Here is a 15,238-nt window from a genome sequence, read left to right as displayed (position 1 = left end):
TTTAGCCTTCCGTACACCACAATTCCTTTACCCCCTGTTAAAAAACAAAAAACAAAACAAAAAAAAAAAAAAGAATAAATCAACCTACCCAATTTAGAATAAGTCTGAGAATAGAATGAGTGAAGAAAGAAGAAGAGAAAAAAACCTGTGTAAACAAAAATTGTTACTTGCTTCAGAAAATAAAGAAAAGAAGTTTCCATCCAAAGAAAAGAAAAAAAAAAATACGGCTAAGGATGGAAACAAAGTGTAGAAGCAAAAGAAAATAACAAGGTTTTCTCTAAGTTACATAATACGAAGACTCTATTATCTCAGACTTGTCCTTTTGAATATCCATTTCCTTCCTTCTTAAACCATCTCCTAATCCCCGTAACACCTAATAAAGACCTTTAGCTCAATTAGGAATAGGTTAGTGTGATAGTAAGTGGCAGATGTGTTTGATTGACCCCGGCTTCCTTGTTGTCATGGAGATTGTAAGGTAAAGTGTGCCCACTGTACACTGGAGTAACGAAACTTGAGTGAAAAATCAAAGTGTTGTTTCTTGACTATTATTGTGAGAACCTACTTAAGGACGCTATTCCGAGTTCTCAGAAACAACCCTGCTAAACATTTGATAGTACTACTCATTGTATATATGTGTATTGTAGATGATTGATTATTATGCATATATTAACTTAGGGTTTTGACTGGTTATTCTTATGTAATTGCTAGAGAGATGTATAGATAGTTGAGCATGAATAAGGAAACAATAGTTTTATTTTCTTAGTGGTTGTAGTATAGATGAAGTTTGTGAGTACCTTCATCGAAAACTCTCACGAGGTTATAACTCGTCCACTAGGGAATTCCTAGTGGTTTAAGGCCTTGTTGCATATGGTCAATGCAATCGACTCAGTAAAAACGAGTAGTTAGAACTCCACTTTTGGTCACTTATTCTAATTTCTCATCTTTGCTTGAGGACAAGCAAAATCTTTGTTTGGGGGTGGTTTGATAAGAGCCCAAAACTGTAGTTTTAACCCCTTAATAATCATATCTTGTTAGACCAATTATGTGAATAATAAGTAAGAGTTAACACTGATTACGCGTTTTTATGCATTTCGGGCTTCAAAGTCCATTATGTGCAGAAATGTACCACTTTAGCGAGATCTGAGGAGCAAAAGTCAGTGAGAACTTCCAAAGCCGTATCTTTGGACTCGGACCACCGAATTGGGCATACCTTATGTCAAAACGACCGGCTCGGAAAGAGCTTTGTAATGGTCCAAGCCTTGACCCAATCAGAGGAGCAGAAGTGGACGAAAAGTCTGTGGAAGGCAACTGCAGCTGAAGAGGCCTTTTTGGACTGAAAGAATTGGGTTTTGGGCCTGATTCTCTGGCCCAAACCCTGGCTCCAAGCCCATGCACGAATTTTGGATCTGAATGTATAAGAACAAAAGCTTAAGTCTTTGTTAATGGTAGAGAAAATAGTAGAGAATTAGGGTAGATAGCTTAGAATAGAAAGTAGCCATTAAAATAGCTTCTAGATCTAGATTTAATTGTTTTATTTAATCAGTTTCAAATCCTTTATTAGATTAAACCTTTGGATCTTGTTCTTCAATTTGATTAGATCAATAAAGTAGTATTCTTTATCAATTTCGATTTTGTCAATTCCAATTCTAGATCTAATTTCAATTCATGTCCTTATTTCTAATTTAGTCATTAAATTAGATTTCATTATTGTTAAATTAAGTAAATTTCAATGCTTTATATTATGTTTAGTTTTAATCTAAATGGAAATGATTATGAATGATTCAAGGCTAAACCTCCATTAGAGGGGGTTGTGAAGCCTTGATGAAAGCTTGATTCCGATTATCGTAGAGTCGTCGTATTTTCTATTCCACTCTAGAAATGATTAGTTCACCATGAGAATGGGTTTAATTGTTCACATGCTAGTTATGAATTGGTAGAAATGCCATGTATAATTAGGGATTATGAATAACCAATTGTTTCTGCGAAGCAGATTCAATTCGATTACTTGACGATTCGTCGTTAGTGGATTAAGTTGAGTTAAGGTGGAATCAATCCCCCTAACTCCTTATCATAGAATCAACGTAGCCTTCCCATAATTATTTAGATAATCGACTAGTTGCATCTTGTGGGTAGTTGCATCGTAGTATAATTCCCTTCGTAAAACTCTCATAGACTTAAAAACGACTAGTTAGATTAGAAAACATCCATGCTAGAGCACTAGGAGTGGAACGAACTTATCTACTCCACTATATCTCATAGGATTGAGAGTAGAAATCTTTGATAAACAAGATAGCATCAAAATAGTTATAGTTTACTTACGTTGTGAATTCATCGTTCATTTCGTAGGTAGACTATTCATTTTACATTTATCACAGCACATGCGTAGGATAGACCAAGTTCTCACTACATTCCATCATCCTAGCGTAAGTCCAGATCAAGTTAAACTTAGGGTGTTTCCTTTCACCCTAGCCGACAAGGCGGCGTCTTGGTTAACTGCCCAAACGCCAAACTCTGTGGACTCATGGGCTCAACTTGTTCAATTGTTCATGGAACAGTTTTATCCACCACTGAAGACAGATGAAATGCTTCACAAAATTCATTTCTTCAGCCCGGAATCCTCATGAATCCTTTTCAGGAGGCACGGAATCGTTTCATCGATCTTTCATTGAATGCCCAAGATCATAATCTTGCGAAAGACACGCTTTGTTCGTGCTTTCTTCAAGGGGCTTTCACATTATCATAAGGAGGTTCTAGATATCATGTCTGGGGGTAGTTTTCTTAGTAAAGGAGCCTTAGAGGCTTATACATTCTTAGAAGATCAATCTAAGAGGAACAACAATTGGGGAGGTAACGATTCCTCCCGCTCCTCTCCTTCTTCTCTTGAGGTTAAACATGATCCCGAGCTTAAAACTCTTATCGATGCCCTCACTAAAAAGGTAGATGCCATCTCTGTTCAACAACAACCCACTCCAGTCATGAACATTAACTCTATTCGTTGTAATGTCTGTTGTAGTCTTGAGCATTCCGACTTCTATTGTCCTCTTGTCTATGCACAAACACCACCACAACCACCACACTTCAACTAGTTAACTCAACATCAAGGACAAGGGAACTTAGGTGACCAGAATAGAGGTTTTGTACCCATAACCCATAACTATCAACATCAAGACATGAACGCTCAACAAGCTTTAATTCCAATACAACCATCTACAGACAAAGTAGTAGTGACCTTGTTGGAGAAACAAAATCAAATTATGCAACAAAACTCCAACTTGATGAAAGATCAGCATGATCAAAACTCTAATATGATTAAACAAACGATGCAAATGATGCAGTCTTTGTGCCAAAAGGTTATTGACATGTCTTCTAACCAAAATAATAACCAAACCGGCGTGTTTCCAGGTCAAGCAGTGCCTAATCCTAAGTCAACAAACACCGCCTTTGAAATAAACAGTAATTACGGTAATGGTAATATAAACCAAGGGGACCTACAGGCAGTCACTACCCTTCGTTCAGGGCGAGTAGTTGATAACCAAGTGACTATGCCTAAAGATTACCCACAAACTAAAAATGATACCATACCACATATTATAATAGAAACTGAAGACCCTACAACTGTAGAAGTACCAGTTAAACCACAACCAAAAGGGAAAACATTACAAGATCCAATAATAGAAAGTGAAGACCCTACACCTGTAGAGGTTCCAATATGGATACCTAGATGGAAAACGGATAGAGATAAAAAGCAAAGCCTAATAATACTCTTATCCCTTCGTTAAAAATAGCGATAAAGCACCATATCCCCAAAGACTAGTTGTGTTTTAAAAATGACGAGAATTTTGATGAGATTAGGGAAGTGTTTAAAAATTTGACTATAAACCTACCTTTTCTAGAAGCTATAAAAGTCTACGGACACGCTAAGTTTCTAAAAGAGTTGTGCACCAAGAAGAGGAAAACCAACATACCCCACGAAGCATTCTTTAGCTGAACAATATCCCTCTTTATCCGAACATAACGGAATTGTTAAGTACAAGGACCCCCGGTCGATCCCATCAGATAATGCACCTTAGGTGATACCTTCATAACAACTGCTTTATTAGACCTGGGGGCGAGTGTTAACTTACTCCCTTTTTATTTATATAAACAATTAGGTCTAACAAAACTTCAACCAACCAAAATGACTTTGCAGTTAGCCGATCGTTCTATTAAGTATCCCAAAGGTGTAGTTGAAAATATTCTCGTTAAAGTTCAGGATTTTTACTATCCTGCCGACTTTGTTATTCTCGACACAGAAGTTGATCATGATTCCATTCCCATCATCTTAGGGCGTCCTTTCTTGGCAACCGCCAATGCCCAAATCAATTGTCGGGATGGCTCAATGACTCTTTCTTTTGGAAATCTTTCTATAGAAGTTAACATGTTTAGACAAAAACAGGGACAACTAGGTTTGCCTATAGAAGGAGAAGTGAATTCCATTGAGAGTTTTGTACCTCACATTAGTGCGGCTGACACTTTAGTCCCCACACTAGTAGATACCCCTCTTATGGAAGAAGACAAGGATCACAATTTCTACTCCCTAGACGTAGATAACATCGAGGAAGATTTTCCGACTCCTTGAGTTCTCTCCTATTGACATCCATTCATCTCTTGACGCCATGGACGGAAGAATTTTTAAGCCCTTTATCCCAGTGGATTCTTCTTACCCACCTATTGAGGAATGTCTTGCATATCTCAAGGCCTCGATGATATAGACCTAAGAACACTAGTTGAACACCATTCACCCACCTCACATCCTCATGTCACTCATTCACCTTCCATCACGAATGTTCCTCGCCCTCTACCTTTTCAAAGAACCATTGAGTTTGTACTTGACCTTGGTGTTTCTCCTATGCTTCATAACTATCTAAAACCAATTGGTGAAGAAGTAACACCCAAGGACAAGCCACCTGACATTTTTTCATTTTTTCCATTTTTTCCTTCTCAAAATTATCCACATCCTACGTATCTTCCACAACCATCAATTTTCTCAAGTTCATTTACTTGGCATCCCCTTCGTAGGAGGACAAAGAAGAAACTGTATGCTCGATTAGGTTTTAGATCTATAAGGCTTTACTCTCATTCCACTAAGCTACATCATAGGAAATCTTGGTGCTTAATTCTGTTTGATGGTGCATTTCATGTTAATTATTTGTGGAAAGACCCACAACTTTTAGATTATTGATATATGGGAAACCTGCATGTAAATACATATATATCACTTTAAGTCTAGGGAATCTGACTTTAAAAGACTGACGTTTTAAAACAAATTTTTACAAACCTGTTTTCAAAAAAAATTTGTTTGGGGTGGGGTGTTTGGTTTTTCCATTCTTGATCACTCAAATTCCTATTCTTACCCCCACCTCACTCCTTGAAGAGTAGTTAGATTTCTTCTTGTTTGTTGTTTTGATGTTGTGTCTTTTTTATTTTTTTAGTAGATAGGATGTTACGTTGTTAAATTCCGTAGTTAACTTTGAATTTGGTAGTTAAATGTTGTTTGAATTTCAATTTTAATATAATGTGGTTCTTTTCAAATTGTGCATAGATTTTATTGTTAATCCCACCTTCCGAATTGTTTGGGGGTGGTATTATTTATTCTATCATGATTTGTAGAAGATCCTCCATTTTAGAGTTTGTTTTGGAGTGAAGGTTGAGAATATTGTCGTGAATTGGCATACCTATAATTAGATGTGGTGGTAGGATGAAATATAAGAGAGTTTAGAAGTTACTAGTCTAAATCCAAAGATAAAAGATACTAGAGTTGTTTTAGAATCAAGAATATGAGTTGTTTCCGTTTTGGTTTTGAAATTTTATTGTTTCGGAAATTGCCTTAAAACTTTTTGGCAACTTACCGATTCGTTTTAACAATTAAAACCTATAAAAAAACCCCTTCTTTCTACACTAACAAACCACAATACATTCCACCATCATCCCGCACCATCCACTCCAAGTTTTTTTCTTTTTCATCTAAACTCCGGTTTCAGCCCCTTCAGAGCGCTGCGCTTCTTCACATTTTGGAAAATTTATTCAGAGCGACCGCCCGCCATCATCTTGAAGCGACCGCCCCGCCCTCATCTATGGACCTAGAGCCGCCGAATTTGGCGACGCTCAAACACCGGAATTCTAAAAACCACAGAGCGCGACTCGCGCTTCTAGTTGGCGCTGGCGGGCTCGACTTCCGTGGACCAGAAAAATTCCAATTTTCCGCGGGTTGTTCCCGGGTGATTTGCAGCTGTTCCAGAGCGTAGTTTTGAGATGACATCTCCTACAATAATACCAGAACAGTCTTTCAAAGATTTGTTTCAAAGCACTACTTATGGTGCTTGGTTTGTGAGGTGATCACACACACGTAGGCTGGGAACCGCTTATGGTTCTTGCTAGCATTTGTTCTTGGACTTGCCATGCCCGCTGAAATACAAGACCCATGATGCTATTGGATAGATAATATGCATGTCTACACTTATGACTTTTTGCATGAGGCTTATGGGTCCGGCATTTTCCGTGTAGAGGACCAAGGGACATATAACGTAGCCCTTGGTAGCTTGTCCCTTAATGTGATACGGTAATGTTCTTTATCATGCTAAACATATTAGGGGAGTGGCATTTTTCTTCTGCGAATGATGCCACTTGCGATGTTTTCCTTGCTTTAGCTGAGGAACGCTGCTATATGACCTTCCTAAGACCTTAATGTCTAGTTTAGCACGAGCCCATATCATGAGGCATAAGTATCTTCTTATGCCTATATTAGTTTGCCGTATTATACTATGTTTCTTCCCTGTTTTTTGTGCCCGTTTCACGGACTAGGTTGGGGTCGACATTGTGAGACCCACCAATTCTATTATTAGATCTTTCCGTGCAATGACTTGGCAAGGGTGGAGGATACAACCTCATCAGGTTGCACCTTACACCCCATCCGACCAAGTGGCGCTTAACAGGTTAGGATCCGTAGATGATAAATGGCGGCAAGCTTGGCAAATTATAATGGCATGGCAGGATGCAAAGGAACCTCACTTCTTTATAGAAGAGGAGGATGACAAGTAAACGCTGGAGTGGAGGTAAGTTTTAATTTCGGTTAGTGTCCGCTTATGTCCCAAGCAATTTAATTTACATTAACCCCATAATGGGTGGAACTCTTATAGAGTTCGTCGCTTTTTTATTTTCTATATTAGTATATTCTAACCTTGTTTTGCGGATGTTCCGAATTTCACGCATTTCCATGGTATTTTTCTACCCTCTTTATTTAAATGCTTTGAGGACAAAGCATTCTTCTTTGTTTGGGGGCATAGAAATACGTGTAATTAAGGCATCTGTTAGGATATAGATATGTATAATATGCATTTGTTTTCAAGTTAAAAATTTCAAAAATATAAATAAATAAGTTTATGCTATACACTTAGGAATATTGGTATTGTTTTCTTTTCTATGCTCTTAACAATCTAGAAGTCTCCGTAGCTTTTGCATCGTAATAATTGTTAGAAACTTAGGTTAATATGTAGGTAATAATCTTTGCATCTATCTATAAATATATTACATGAGTATCTATGATTGTTAGTAGTAAGTTTTGAAATCTAGGCTAGAGTACTTATTCTACAAAATCTGTGAGAATATAGCCTAAAAAGCCTTATATGAGCCGAAATATTTGAGAAATGACACAAGGGAGAAGTAAAATCCGGATAGAGATATCACACGCCCACTTGCTTGATCACTATGCCATATCCTAAGCGAGAATTTAGGCCCTCTTTGGATCGATATAGCCAAAAATTCAAACCTATGAATTATTTTCCGCTTAGCCCCTCACGAGCCTTTCTTTAGCCTTCCATAAACCACAATTCCTTTACCCCACGCAAAACAAAAACAAAACAAAATAAAAAATTCAACTTACCCAATCTAGAATAAGTCTGAGAATAGAATGAGTGAAGAAAGAAGAAGAGAAAAAACCTGTGTAAACAAAAATTAGTTAGTTGCTTCTGAAAAAGAAAAGAAGTTTCCATCCAAAGAAAAGAAAAGAAAAAGAAAAATAGAAATAAATAAAAACTCCAAAAATAGAATAAAAGGGAGTCAAAAGCCAAAGAAAAGAAAAAGAAAAATATGGCTAAGGATGGAAACAAAGTATAGAAGCAAAAGAAAATAACAAGGTTTTCTCTAAGTTACATAATATGAAGACTCTATTATCTCAGACTTGTCCTTTTGTATATCCATTTCCTTCCTTCTGAAACCATCTCCTAATCCATGCAACACCTAATAAAGACCTCTAGCTCAATTAGGAATAGGTTAGTGTGATAGTAAGTGGCAGATGTGTTTGATCGACTTCGCTTCCCCTGTTTGTCATTGAGATTGTAAGGTAAAGTGTGCCCACCGCATTAATCGGAGTAGCTTAAACTTGAGTGGAAAAATCGAGTGGTTTTTGTCTTGACATTTATGTGAGGACCTACTTAAGGACGCTTATTCGAAGTTTCAGAGAAACGGACCTGCTATTACATTTCATAGTATTACTCATTGTTATATGTTTATTTTAGATGATTGATTATTATGCATATATTAGCTTAGGGTTATTTGACCGGGTTATTCTTATGTATTTGCTAGTGAGATGTATAGATAGTTGAGACATGAATGAGAAAACAATAGTTTTATTTCTTAGTCGTTGTAGTATAGATGAAGTTTGTGAGTACCTTCACTGGAAAACTCTCACGAGGCTATAACTCGTCCACTAGGGAATTCCTAGTGGTTTAAGGCCTTGTTGCGTATATGGTCAATGCAATCGCGACTCAAATAAACGAGAGTAGATAGAACTCCATTTTTGGTCACTTATTCTAATTTCTCATCTTTGCTTGAGGACAAGCAAAATGCTGTTTGGGGGTGGTTGATAAGAGCCCAAAACTGTAGTTTTAACCCCTTAGCAGTCATACTTTTAGACCAATTATGTGAGTAATAAGTAAGAGTTAATCACCGACACGTGTTTTTATGTATTTCGGGCTTCAAAGTCAATTATGCGAGGAATGTGCCACTTTGATGAGATAAAGGAGCAATGGTTGGTTACTAAGGAGTTCGGTGATTAAAGGCCAAGATTCAAGAAGACAAAGCCTTTGTAAAAGCCCGGTCAAAAGATGAAAAGTCAAAGTCCACGAAAAAGTAAACACAAGACAAAGGCAATGAGAACTTCCGAAGACTATATCTTTGGACTCGGACCTCAGAATTGGGCCTACCTTATGTCAAAACGACCGGCTCGGAAAGAGCTTTCCAATGGACCAAGCCTTGACCCAATCAGAGGAGCAGAAGTGGACGAAACATCTGTCGAAGCCAACTGCAGCTGAGGAGCCCATTTTGAACTAAAGAAATTGGGTTTTGGGTCCGATTTTTTCCGCCCAAAACATGGCTCCAAGCCCATGCACGATTTTGGATCTGGAAGGATAAAAACAAAAGCTTGACTCTTTGTTAATGGCAGTTAGGTTAGGAAGCTAATGTTAATGGAGTTTAGGGTTAGAAAAAGATAGATCTAGATTAGTTTTTAGATCTAGATCTAGTTTTGAATCTCCATTTTTATTAGTTTTCATTTCCCTTGTTTTAATTTAAAGTATTAAAATATTGTTATTGCTTCATTAGATAAATCAAGTAGTTATTTATTGATCAAATTCGATTTTGTCATTTATCTATTGCTTAGATCTAATTTCATTTCTTGGTTGTTAGTCATTTCGTAGTTATTGATGTTGGGTTGGATTATTGTTCATTAAATTCATAAATTAGGTTGTCTTCATTTTGATTCTTAGACTATTGTTAAATTTAGATTTATAAAGTTTTAATTTCAGTTTAATTTAATTATGTCTTATTGTTATTATTGTTCTTGTGTTGAGAATGGTAGTATAGAAATTTCACACCAAACACATCACTCTCACTGTTCCTTGTGTTTGATAAATTGAATTCTATTTAAGTCTTGAAGGTTTAAGAGTGGAACGAATCCTGACTCTCTGATATTACTTCATTATTGAGAGTAGGAATATTGATATAAACACGTATTTACGTAATTTGATTATTTGTGTTTACGCATAGATAGTTAGAATACGTAAAATCACTGTTATCAATCGGGTTTCATCTCAAACATACAAGCGGCCTTAACTGTTGAAGAAGAACTAGCAGAGCGGGGGATATCATCACTACCCCCCCAATTGTTATTGCGTTTAGTTTGTTCTTCTAAAAATTTGTAAGCCTCCGAGGCTCCTTTACTTAGGAAACTACCCCCATTCATTATGTCAAGGACTTCTTTATGGTGATGTTGAAGTCCTTTGAAAAAGGCACGAACTAACGTGTCTTTTGCTAGGTTATGGTGAGGACACTCTATAAGCAGATCGGTGAAATGATTCCAAGCCTCAGAAAATGATTCATGAGGATTCTGTCGGAAAAAATGAATCTTGGAAAGCATCTCATCCGTCTTTAGGGGGTGGGTAAAAATGTTCCATAAACAAATTTGAACAAGTTTAGCCCACGAGTCCACAGAGTTAGGCTTTGGGCAGTTAAAGAAGACGCCTTTATCGGCTAAGGTGAAGGAAATACCACCAGTTTAATTTGTTCGCACCAACCGTAGGATGATGGAATGTTGTAAGGACTTGTTCAATCCTACGATGTGTTGGTAAGGTTTTTCATGGTCTAAACCATGGAAGGCGGGTAACAAATTAAATATGTTTGGGGATCGAAAATCCCCCATCGGTCCGCTAGAACGATGCAAGATTTAGGGCTATATTTTCAAGGCTTTGTAGAAGTCGGAGAGAGGAGTCTCTCTTTCTTCACCATTATGTCGAGGTGTGGTTGGTGGGATAGTAGTTAGAGGTGTAGTGATTGGTATACTCGATAGATTTGTTTGTTGACGTTGACAGATTAATTACGTTGGTGTTTTTCTCCCACTGGACCTTAATCTCATGCAAGTCTAAGTCTAAACACGACAACACTCCAAACAATCTTGATATTTTAGTATAAACCTCTAACTGGAGATGCGAGGTATGGAAGAAAGGAATACCTGATAGCGTCCTTGCTTCGCTTATGAATAACGTCTTGTTTACGCGTGTTCAGTGTACATAACAAGTTAGAAACACTGAAAAACTAAAAAATCGGAAGTCAAAACAAACGTAGAAATCCGGAAAATTTAGCTTAGCTGGTGCGCCAAGCGGCGGTCGTATTCGCGGTATATTTCAAGTTATAGTGTTTTAGGGCTGGTCGTGCTCAAGATGGTGGAGGGTCGCGCTCAAGGTTCCAGGCTTATGGGCGAGGTGCAAATGGCGGCGATCGCCTTCGGTGTAATTTTAATGGCGGAACTTTTCAACGCTGAAACGGACAACCACAGTATGAATCAAACAAGGGTGGGTGGGTTTAATGGGACTTAAAAATGACTAATTACACTATGAAAACAATGCTAAAGTGCAACTAAGATGGCAGCGGCGCCATTTGATAAAACATAAAATTGATAGTTTACCTACGAAATGAACGATGAACTCAAAACGTAAGTAAACTAAAACTATTTATGATGCTAGATTGCTTATCAAAGTTTCTACTCTCAATTCTATCGAAATAGAGTGGAGTAACAAATTCGTTCCACTCTTAGTTCTCTAGCATGGAGTGTTTTCTAATCTAATTAATCAGTCTTAAGTCTAATGAGAGCTTTACGAAGGCTGTTATACTACGATACAATATGAAATTGATTATGTTGAATTTAAACTACGAATGCTATGGAAATATGATTGTTTTTGAATCTAGATAAAGGATTAGAGGGGAATTGAATCCACCTCGAATCCAACTTAATAACCTAGCATAGATTCTTGTATCTCGATTCTTCCGTTCTTACGGCAATAATTTCGAGTTCTAATCCCTAGTGTTCATGGCATTTCTACCAAATACTAACTAGCATGTGAGGTCGTCCACCCATTCTCATGGCGAATCACGACCTTCTAGAGTGGAATAGATTCTACAACGCTACTACACTATACCGCTAAGTTTTCATCAAAGCTTCATCAACCCCTCTAATGGAGGTTTTAGCCTTTAGTCATCAACCCATCATTTCCCATTGAATTATAACTACTCATCATATTAAAATTCTAACTTAACTAATTTAACTAACAATGTTTCAATCTACTTAAACTACGAAATGATAATCAACAAGAATTAGTAGATCTATAAATTGAAATGACAAAAATCGAAATTGACAAAATAACTATTTTATTTATCTAATCAATTAAGAACAATGATTCAAAGACTTAATCTAAAACAAGAATTGAAAATGGAACTTAAACATAATTACTCTACTGAAAACTATATCTAGACTTCTATATAGTTTTAGGTCTAACTAGCTACCATTAACAAAGAGCTAAGCTTTTGTTTTTATATGTCCAGATCCAAAAATCGTGCAGGTCTAACTAGCTACCATTAACCCAATTCTTTCAGTCCAAAAAGGCCTCTTCAGCTGCAGTTGACTTCAATAGACTTTTCATCCACTTTTACTACTCTGATTGGGTCATAGCTTAGACCATTGGAAAGCTCTTTCCGAGCCGGTCGTTTTGACATAAGGTAGGCCCAATTCCGAAGTTTGAGTCCAAAGATACGGCCTTCGGAAGCTCTGCTGACTTTGAGTGCTGTTTCTGCCCGCGCCGACTTTTCAGCTTTTGACCAGGCTTTAGAAAGGCTTTGTCTTCTTGAATCTTAGCCTTTAATCACAGAACTCCTTAGCAACCGACCTTTTCTCCTTTATCTCGCTAAAGTGGCACATTTCCGCACATAATGGACTTTGGCGCTTTGAAATGCATAAAAACAATGTCGGTATTAACTCTTAATTATTACTCACATAATTGGTCTAAAAGTATGACTGTTATAGGGTTAAAACTACAGTTTTGGGCTCTTATCACTAAATGTGAAACATCATCTTGAGAAATACCTCTAGATATAATAGATGATTTGTTTGAGTTTAACACCAATCCAGTTGCCCTAGAAAAGTCTTCAAGTAATTTGTTTAGGGCTAGAATTGAGTTTTCTTTCCCCTTATGAAGATTGATAAGAGCCCAAAACTGTAGTTTTAACCCCTTAACAATCATACTTTTAGACCAATTATGTGAGTAATAAATAAGAGTTAACACCGATGCGTGTTTTATGCATTTCGGTGAGAAAGTCAATTATGTGCAGAAATGTGCTACTTTGGCGAGATAAAGGACCAAGGATTGGTTGCTAAGAAGTTCTGTGATAAAGGCCAAGATTCAAGGAGACAAAGCCTTCGTAAAGCCCGGTCAAAAGCTGAAAAGTCAACACGAGCAGAAACAGTGCACAAGTCGGTAGAACTTACGAAGACCATATCTTTGGACTCAGACCTCGGAATTGAGCCTACCTTATGCCAAAACGACCGGCTCGGAAAGAGCTTTTCAATGGTCCAACCTTGGGCCAAATCAGAGGAGCAGAAGTAGATGAAAAATCTGTTGAAGTCAATTCCAGCTGGAGAGCCTTTTTCGGACTGAAAGAATTGGGTTTTGGGCCCGATTTTCTGGCCCAAAACATGGCTCCAAGCCCATACACGATTTTTGAATCTGAAACATATAAAAACAAAAGTTTAGCTCTTTGTTAATGGTAGCTAATTAGACCTAAAATATAGATAATTCTAGATCTAGTTTTAATTGTTTTTAATTAAGTTTAGTTTCATTTTCATTCCTTGTTTTAGATTAAACCTCGAAAATATCATTATTGCTGGATTAGATAAATAAAATAGTAGATTCTTGTTCATTTGATTTTTGTTATTTACAATTGTTTAGATCTAAATTCCTTTATCACTTGTTATTCATTTCCTATTTATTACCTGAGATTTCAATTATTGTTTAGTAAAATTGCATAAGATAGAAGTTTTATATGATGTCTAGTTTTAATTTAATGGGAAATGATAGTAGTATGACTCAAGGCTAAACTTCCATTAGAGGGGGTTGAAGAAGCCTTGATGAAGCTTGATCCTTGTTAACTTAGAAATCGTCGTAAGAGTTTATTCCACTCTAGAAGGTCGTTGATTCGCCATGAGAATGGGTGGACGACCTCACATGCTAGTTATTGATTGGTACAGATGCCATGTATAATTAGGGATTAGAATTACTAATTTGATATGCGGAGCATTCAATTTGGATCACAATGAGTCTTTGTTAGTTGATTAAGTTGAGTTAAGGTGGATTCAATTCCCTTTAATTCTTCATCTAGATTCAAACCCTTAGCATTCTATCATTTCGTTATTCGTAACTTGTTAATTGAATTCACCTCGTAGTATAGAATTTCCCTCGTAAATCTCTCATTAGACTTTGGACTGATTAGTTGACACGAAACCATCGCATGCTAAAGAACTAGGAGTGGAACGAATCATTTACTCCCTTATATCTTAATAGGATTGAGAGTAAAATATCTTTGATAAATCTAGTAAAAAGAAGCTTAGTTTTACTTTCGTTTAGAGTTTCATCGCTTTATTCATTTGTAAAACTATTCATTTTATCAATATCAAATGACGCCACTGCCATCTTAATTCCCTTTAGCATTGGTTTCAAAGTATAATTAGTCATTTTTTAGTCCCATTAATCCCACCCACCCTTGTTTGATTCATACTGTGGTTGTCCGTTTCAGCACTTAAATTTTCCTCGCGAAAATACATGGAGCTTACTGGCTGCTTCAAATAGAAGCTACTTGCGCTCAAACGCCTGAAATTCATTTTTTGTACGGGCGCACCTGCGCTTCAAACAGCGCCACCAGCTCAAAACATGGACATCGAACAAGTCCCGGTTTTCGGCCCAAAACGAGCGCCACCTGTGCCCAAAGACGGAACTCGAAGTTGTCCGGCACTGCGCTTCAAACAGAGCGCACCTGCGCCCTCTGTTGAAATTGCCCGATTTCCTCAGGTTTGTTTCAAACTTTCCATTTCTTCAAGTTTTCAGTATTCTAACTTGTTATATACACTGAGCACGCGTAAACAAGACGATATTCATAAGCGAAGCAAGGAGGCATTCAGGTACTCTTTTCTTCCACACCTCGCATCTCCGGTTAGAGGTTTCTACTACTATATCAAGATTGTTTGGAGTGTTGTCGTGTTTAGACTTACCCTTGCATGAGATTGAGGTCAGGTCGCAGAAAAACACCGAACGTAATTAACCGTCAACGTCAACAAACACGTCTATCTAGTATACCAATCACTACACCTCTAGCTACTATTCCA

The sequence above is a fragment of the Coptis chinensis genome, chromosome 2 (assembly GCF_015680905.1).
Source record: "Coptis chinensis isolate HL-2020 chromosome 2, ASM1568090v1, whole genome shotgun sequence".
Classification (NCBI taxonomy): Eukaryota; Viridiplantae; Streptophyta; class Magnoliopsida; order Ranunculales; family Ranunculaceae; genus Coptis; species Coptis chinensis.
The sequence above is the reverse complement of the archived record's forward strand: the minus strand, read 5'-3'. Positions refer to the sequence as shown.